Source organism: Balearica regulorum, chromosome 1, assembly GCF_011004875.1.
Source record: "Balearica regulorum gibbericeps isolate bBalReg1 chromosome 1, bBalReg1.pri, whole genome shotgun sequence".
NCBI classification, from domain to species: Eukaryota; Metazoa; Chordata; class Aves; order Gruiformes; family Gruidae; genus Balearica; species Balearica regulorum.
Genome location: NC_046184.1, coordinates 74,508,312 through 74,516,110, shown reverse-complemented (window position 1 = coordinate 74,516,110; position 7,799 = coordinate 74,508,312). Strand labels below are relative to the sequence as shown.

Sequence of the window (7,799 nt, the reverse complement as noted above, 5' to 3'; positions counted from 1 at the left end):
CTTCTCCTGCCCAGCCCTGATGTGTCAGGCTTTCTGGATAGCAGGTATCAACAGGATCGTATCGTCCTTTTTGTTTGGTATTTTTACCTGAGACATGCAGCATTATAATTTATTGCTTTTTTATAAATCACAAGTACACTACTTAGTTTAAGTGGAAAGCATACCCTACCATGCTATCCATAGGCTACCACCAAATCTTAATAAAGAGGATTCCTAGGAGCCATGCAATTGCAGTTACAGCTGTAACAGGAGATAGGATGGTTTGTTCACAAGGTTTCATAAGGTGAAACAGGATTTTATCCCTACGCTAGTTACTGAATCTGACAGAAGTACGCACACACACACACACAAACTATGGCTCCTCCTCCTTACATCCTGTCTGCTTAGTTGCCCTGAATCTTAATTGTGCCAAGCTGAGGTTGAATGTTTTTGAAAGTAATTTTCTGCAGAGGAAAAAATAGACATTAATTGTGCTTAAGGGCCAGATGCAGACCAGAAGGGAAGCAGCATGAAAAGTAGGCACTTGACTTTAGCAGAGTGATTCCTATTACCTTCTTGTTTGGAATCAAATTTTCCTCCCTTGTCTTTTCTCACTAGTATCTCGTGTTCCTTGAGCTACAAATCTCTCATTTATTTCTCCCTCCAGCCCTCTGGCCGCAGCAGTCCCTCCTGTACGCAGCCGGCCACCAGCGGAGACCTGGCCCGGAGCGCTGGCATTTAGATAACCAGGCAACTCTGTAGGGACAAAAGGTAGCACCGATTGATTTAAATGCTTCCAAAAATAGGCAGTCCCAAAAAGAAGATGCTCTGTGCCTTTCCCTGCATGAGGCGCCTCCTGCTCCCAACCAGTGCCCGGGGAGAGAGACCTCGTCAGCTACCTGGGGCTGGCTCACAGCCTTTGCCTCCCTGCCCCGAACCCATGGCAGGGTCCAGAGCTAGCCTGTAAGCAGCAGCCTCCTCACTTTGAATATGTGGGGAAAGGAGAGGAAGCAAAAATAAGAAGATTTGATTATGACTGTGTGGAAAAATTTTGACAGATGTCAGAAAAAACACCCCAAGTATCCAGCATCTCATGACCAGTAAATAAAAAGACCTTCCAGTTGCTGACTTTTCTACTTCAGACCCATGCTGTCAGTCTAAAGTACACAGCAGCACTTTACATGTTATACTGAACAAAGAGACAAATGTCAAAAATGACCGAAGAGAATAAAGTGAGATCAAGGTTAGGGAAAGCAAGGGACAGCATCACTGAGATTTTCATACTTCCTCATTATTAGGCTGGCTTAATTTTTAATGGTTGAATATTTTCAGTAACCAATTTGATGTTTGGAAATGCATCCATTACATGCATTTTTATCTCAGTTAATAAACCTAAGAGTTTTTTTAACTAGCAGGAAACTTTGCTTCAGCTATTCACTGATCGTTATTTGGGTGGCAAATTCCCTCCTCTCACTTGGCATTTTTTCCCTTTCCTTACTGGCTGAAACATCTGAAACAAGGAAAAAAGAACTAGCAAAAATGAGCTTTTACACTGAACTTTCATATGTAATCCTGGAGGTTACAATTTGGAATTAACACTGTTTCATTGCAGATTATCCAATGTTAATAGATAACTAAGAATTCAGCTTATTTTAATAGCCAAGTCTGATTATCTTGAAGGTGAAGACGAGTGGGAATAATATTATCGTTGCAAAACATTCTCTTAGATACAGAAATGTTCAAAGGACCTTTCATCCATGCCACAAACGTATAGATGCACATGACCGTACATCTATATGGAATTCAACCCTTATGGATGAGCTAGCAATGAATACATACAAGCCTGTGCTCTGACTTTTCAGGATTGCTGGACACCTGCATATGCAATCATTTCAAATTGGCTGGTGTGGTTAAAACTCAGCTCATTAGTCTCTAGACTGCATAAAACTGCGCTTGTTTTCATTAGCTTGCACTACCTGCTGGCTTGGGTTTTTGGCACTATGCCAGCCGACTATAGTACTCGCTTTCATTTATGTTATGGTACTGAATCAAAGGAATTAGCGTAACATGTGGCATTACTTCAGCACCAAAGACTGAAGAGAAACACTTAGTTTCTTCAACAGCCTGTGTTCTCTGCAGCTTTTAAAAGGAACATTTAAAAACAGGGTTTGTCAAAGTCTTTTTGGTCTCACTCCACAGTATAATTTCATACACCGTTTGTCTGCAAGGTTGACTGGGGGGCAACGTTGTCAAAAAGTTCAAGCTAAAGCAATGGAGAAAGGGAAAGAAAGTCAAAGCCTTGGCAAGCAGAAAACAAGGGCCTGCTTTTATTCTGAGATCTGGAAACACCTTAAAAATCTTGGTGAAGTAGGAATGTTAAACTGGGGCTGACTCAAGCAGCTGGAGCCACAGCCAGGGACCAGCTCCGAGGGACAAGGCTGCCTGGGGAGAGGGAAGCAGGCAGGAGGGAGGGCGGCAGACCCCCAGCCTCCTCTCTCACACCCGGATGGGGACCAAGGATGTCTCTGCCCCACTGCAGCGTCAACACTGCTGAACCACTCCACTTGCTCTGGGTACACCGTGGAGTTGATGTTCCCCTGCACCTTTGCCAATTTTTGGGACCTCCAGATGGCCGTAAGCGCTGGGCAGCTGCGCTGCGCTGGGCACTTCTGATATCGCCCCTAATGTCCCCTTGACCCCCTGGTAAACCTGCTCCTGTTGCCCAAAGAGGGGAAGCTCTTGAGTCCGTTTGAGGTTTAGCCACGCAATCTGGCTGGAGAAGTGGTTTTGGTATGAATCTCTATTAGCAAGGGACTTTGTTAATTATTTTGGGCTAAATGTCTGGACTTATTTATAAAGCAAGTTTGTGTGCAGAGCCAGTCAGCTGGTTACCCCACCACCTAATCAGCTCCTTCTCCTGCCTTTGGTTACCTTTACATCAGAGGAAAGTCTGCTTCCCTAACCCTCTATCCTAAAAAAGCATTGTGAGAAGAAGTATATTAAATACTGTGAGGTCTGTAGTCTGATGCTCAACTCTCTTCCACAGGAGGGGAGGCCAGGCAAGTCCTAAGGAGCCATTGCAGCACTTATTAAAAGAAGCAGAGGCATTTTTCTCTTTTCCCCCTACCCGATTGTATGCAGGCTTCACTTACCTGTCTGGGCAGAGCACTGGTCGGACGATGGACATCCAACAGCGGGCGTGAGGGCGTGCTCCCATCCCTGGCTCTGCCCAGCAGTTTCTTATGACTCCAGTGGGGCAAGACCCTTTCTCTGGTGTCTTCCCTCTGCCCAGCATAACCTGACACCAGCGTGACTAGACAGAGTATTTTCTGTAACTGGCCTTAGGGAAGTCCTTTTCTCCAGGGTCTGACAGTCAGAAGTTAAAAGCCACTGAAGGAGAGCTTAATAACCACTCTCCAAGAATGAAAACAGTCTCATCAGGGAAAAGCCTGCAGGTCAGCTTCACATGCCCTTTATCACGACGACTGTAGTCATGAAAAAATGTCCTGGCTTCAAACTTTTGTCTCCATCCCCATGGATGATGTGTCATGACTTCCCATATGGTAACTTCTCCTTCTGAGCAAACCTCACTGCACCTCTCTTGCATCCTGAGGGCAAACATCAGGACACTTCAGTTTCTTCCAGGTAATTATGCAATCATCACTGCACTGCACAATAGAGCTCTAATGTTATTTTCAGTGTTTTCTAGAAGTTTGTCTTTATTCCCATCCCCCCCCCCCCCCGCCCCCACTTAACTGAACTTCAGGTCCCTGCAAACCTCTCGCAGTAAAGGGGGTTCAAAGATATGGATAGAAGAGTTGGTCCTGAAAAAAGGAGACCTGGGATCCTTCTTCACTCCTCATGGCAAGACTAGCATGACAGGGCTATGATTTCAGGGGTGGCTTTGCTCTGTGTCAGCATACCACAACAGTGATGCTGCTCTGGCACTGTCCCTGGCTGGGGGATCTTCTCCCAGAGCTCTCTCCATGCTCCTCTCCAGCGCGACGCTTTCCCCTGGCCTTTCTCTGGGGTACTGGCAGCAGCTCCACGTACCCTGAAGTGATCCACTTGACAATATCGCACTTCAGATATGTAGCACTCCCCTGAGAGGTATTTTAACACAGTTAATTAGTAGTGTTCATCATTAGTAATAAACGCAAAGCATAGAGATAAACCGTGGCATACATGGGATAGGAGATATTTCGGCCTCTGTATGTCTCCCTAAAGACAGTACATCTCTGTCATATCTGTTCACCAGTGGTAGTAACACACTGTCCTACCCTTCAAGGAAGTTTTAATTATTTAATGTCTGGGAAATTAAATAGATGGTCTTATTCATTCTGATATACTGCAGGCAGGTTTGATTTAGTAGGGAAGAAATATCTGATTATTCTGCTGAGAAATTAAAATAGCTAACAGCAAAATTAATTAACTACTATATTAATGAACAAGTGGCTCTAAAATTAATCTGAAATCTAAATTGAAGTGTGTGTGGATGGGTGCTTGAATGAACATCAGTTGTCAGGTTAAGCCTCAAGTGAGATTGGTGGTGCCTTTAACGTTTTTGATCAGTGGAAACTTCCCTTTCTTTGACTGATGGGAAGATAAGATTCCTTCCCTTTGTACAAGCCCAGTTCCTTATGTGAGGAGAATCAGCCTTTCCGTGTGCAGCATTCAGAGTGACCCCACTCAAATCAGCGAAATTAACTTGTTGATACACAAGGAAAACAACGAGTCAGAAGGCAACCCAGAGCCTCCAGTCCCATATCCCAAACAGGACCACGCGCACACTGTGAGTACACATACCCGCTTTATAAAGGGAATGCTGGCTGGGAAACTGCAGCACTCCCATGCTCCTCTCACACACTGATTGCCTTAGATCAAAAAAACCAATCAAAACCCAGCTGGATCAGGATCAGATGCAAGCTTTGCCCTGTTGGCAGTTAGGTGGGGTAACACAGATTTATGCAAGTAAAGGATCCAGGCCAGCTCCTTGGGTTTTGAGAAGGGCTGTGCTTGGAAACTGTCCAAGATGAACAAAGTTATACCAATACATAGCTACTGCAAATGAAGACAGAGAGTTTAAGGAGCAAGACATTCATATCAAGAAGTTTGGGAGCTAGCAAATCTGCTATTCTGCTCCTCGTTTTGGTTACAAACGTATTTCTGTCCTATTCTTTGCAATAATTGAAAATGATCAATTCAATCTTTCGCTGAAAGCATTAGCTGGATTTTTCCAGCAAGTTCCTGAGATTACAAGGGTTTTCTTTACCTCCCTGCAGGAACTACCTCCCACACACCCTTACACACTGCAGAAAAAACTTTGTTGCAGAAATAATGTAGAGAGCTGTTCTTGCAGATTACTTGAATTTATAAAGGTCCTAACATCTTCTTTTGAAGAGCTTACCACAGGGGAGCAGTGACAGGGCATTTCTGGATCTCTGTTTGTTAATGGAGAGCTTTCAACTGAAAGTCAGCAATTACAATGCGGGGGAGTGGTTTTTACACACAGGGATAAGGTTTTCTCAATAGACAAACAGGAGAGAGATGCACAGCTGAGAGAACTCTTCTGTAAGTGTTGCAGATTTATTTTACTCTATCAAATGTCTATGCCAGACTGTTTTAGTGATTGATCAGAGACCTGAATATTGAAGACTGGGGATGTATCCGCTTCTGAGGAAAATAAAACAAGAGATAATTTGTTTCTGGTTTATATCGAGCCTATTGCAAATAGTAGCTGGCTGGGGTTTGTTTCAGGTTCCCTTGAGGCTATGTGAGCACTTCAAGTTGCATCCAGATGTGCTATACTGGCATGAAATCTTCTCCGCAGAGATAAATAATGGATATTTCTGTTATACCTAGTACGCAGGACAGACAGAGGAATGAACGCTTGTCAATCACTGGAGTAGGCAACAAAAAGTAAGAAATTCTTCCAGTTTACAATTATCTGTATTTCTTAGAGGCTCTGACTTTCATGTAACATTTGTTTAGTCCTGTAGACACATATATGCTGTATCATAATGGCTCATATCTGTAAACACATGCGTCTGTCACTGTCCGATTTGACTCCTAATGGGTGACTTCAAGAAGTACAGGGATAGGTGCATTGGCAGGACAGATGTGAGCAAACATCTTAATTCAAAGCTGGGGTGAGCTTCTTGAGCCCCGCTTTCCAATTCTGTTTAGGAAACCCATCCAGGCTGCACATGTTATGACACATAGTAAGATACCACGGCCTGCCTATGAACATGAGTTTCTTTGGTGTTTGTTACTGAAATAGATTTTTTTTTTCACTGAAGCTGCAAGCTGACCTCCCTTGGACATCTCCTGGCAGCCAGCCCTACAAGTCACACTGCAGGGGGAGACTTCTGTGTACAGGGATGCTATACGTACAGCAAATGAGCCCTTCCTTTGCAAGGATCTCAGTGAGGGGTTCCTTGCAAGGGCTGGATTCACAGGCAGTTCCTGAAAAGCAAGATTTGGTTATAGGCTGTGCTCTGCTGAGGATCGCATATCTTGGATGATGTTGCTATTCTCTTTGCAGCCCCTGCGAGCCTACGAGTCAACTTTCCTCTCAGCACAGAGCAGGTGGGAAGGCTCACCTGAATACGCGGCTGCAGGTCTGCCGTGTCCTAGCAGGAATGGTTTCCCATCCACCAGAGTCCCTGAAGGAGGTGCCAGTCCCACACGCCTGCCTGCAAGGCAGCATGGCTCAGACGAGAGGGAGAGGACAGCTAACACTCCCCCGCACCAGCACAGCATGTCCCAGAAACCTCTAAAGGAGTCGCTGTTAATTTTCCCTCCCACAGTCCCCCTGGATGGTGTGGGCACAAGAGTGTGGAAAAAGCTTTCAAAGCTGTGACTTCTGATTTCCCCCTAGGGACTCACCCAGGAAGGTTAGGGAGAAAGGAGGGAAGTTTATGAGAAGAAACACTCATCTCTTGTTTGCAAACTGCTTTCCTCTGCAGTCCAGTAAATATCCCTCTGCCACTCCCCCAAAACAGGAAGGGTATGACATTTTATTTGGTGTAAAACCACCTAAAGAGTTGCCAGCACCTTGCCCCTGCCCCACGTGGCACACTTCTGCCTCTAGTTGTAGGCCTGTGCTGTGAACACACAGGTAAGGGATCTAAGTTTGGAAAATAACCTTCTTGGGAAGAGAAAATTGATTCTTTCGCCATGATCACTTCAGAGCCGGCCTTGTTGTGTACCCCAGGAAGAGCTGGCATTGGCTCTGTCGGACGTGGGGGAAGCTTCTAGCAGCTTCTCACAGAACCCACCCCTGTAGCTCTCCCGCTACTAAAACCTTGCCACACAAACCCAATTTCGGCAAGCATTTCGGCACACAGCCCTTCCTGATGAAGAAAGAAAGGAGGACCATCTATTTTGGGGAACTCTTTCCCACTCAGGTGCGTTTCCTGTGCAGGCTGTGCCCGCAGTCAGCCCAGCAGGCAGGTACAGACTCCTCCTGGCCAGGAAAGAAACCAGTCGTCCTGGTGCAAGCGGCCTCTTTCACTGCTGCACGCTCCAGAGAGCTGCTGTTAATGCATGCAAGACAGAAGCATTTCTTTGCAGAAGGGGAGAGAAGAGGAAATACCCTGCAGGCGCTTAGCAAGGTGTGGTTTCTCTTTTGTTTCAAAAGAGTGTGGTAGAGAGGCACCCATATGTACTGGTGTCATCTGAAATGGAGAACAAACAAGCTTGGCCAAAGGAGGAAAAAAGTGTTGCAAAAGCATCGTAACTTCCCAAACTGAGCTTTATCGGCAAAGGGAAACCTTGTTTCTCCCCACACCCTGCATCCCAGAGGGGTCAGGGAACAC

General features: G+C 45.4%; 1 long non-coding RNA gene across 1 annotated transcript; it reads left to right on the top strand.

Moving 5' to 3' along the window:
• Positions 1 to 4,638: 4,638 nt before the first annotated feature.
• On the top strand, positions 4,639 to 6,677 carry LOC142600077 (uncharacterized). The gene is made up of 3 exons (XR_012833540.1): positions 4,639 to 4,771; positions 5,842 to 5,898; positions 6,524 to 6,677. It is a non-coding gene; the product is annotated as an uncharacterized LOC142600077 (long non-coding RNA).
• Positions 6,678 to 7,799: the final 1,122 nt, after the last annotated feature.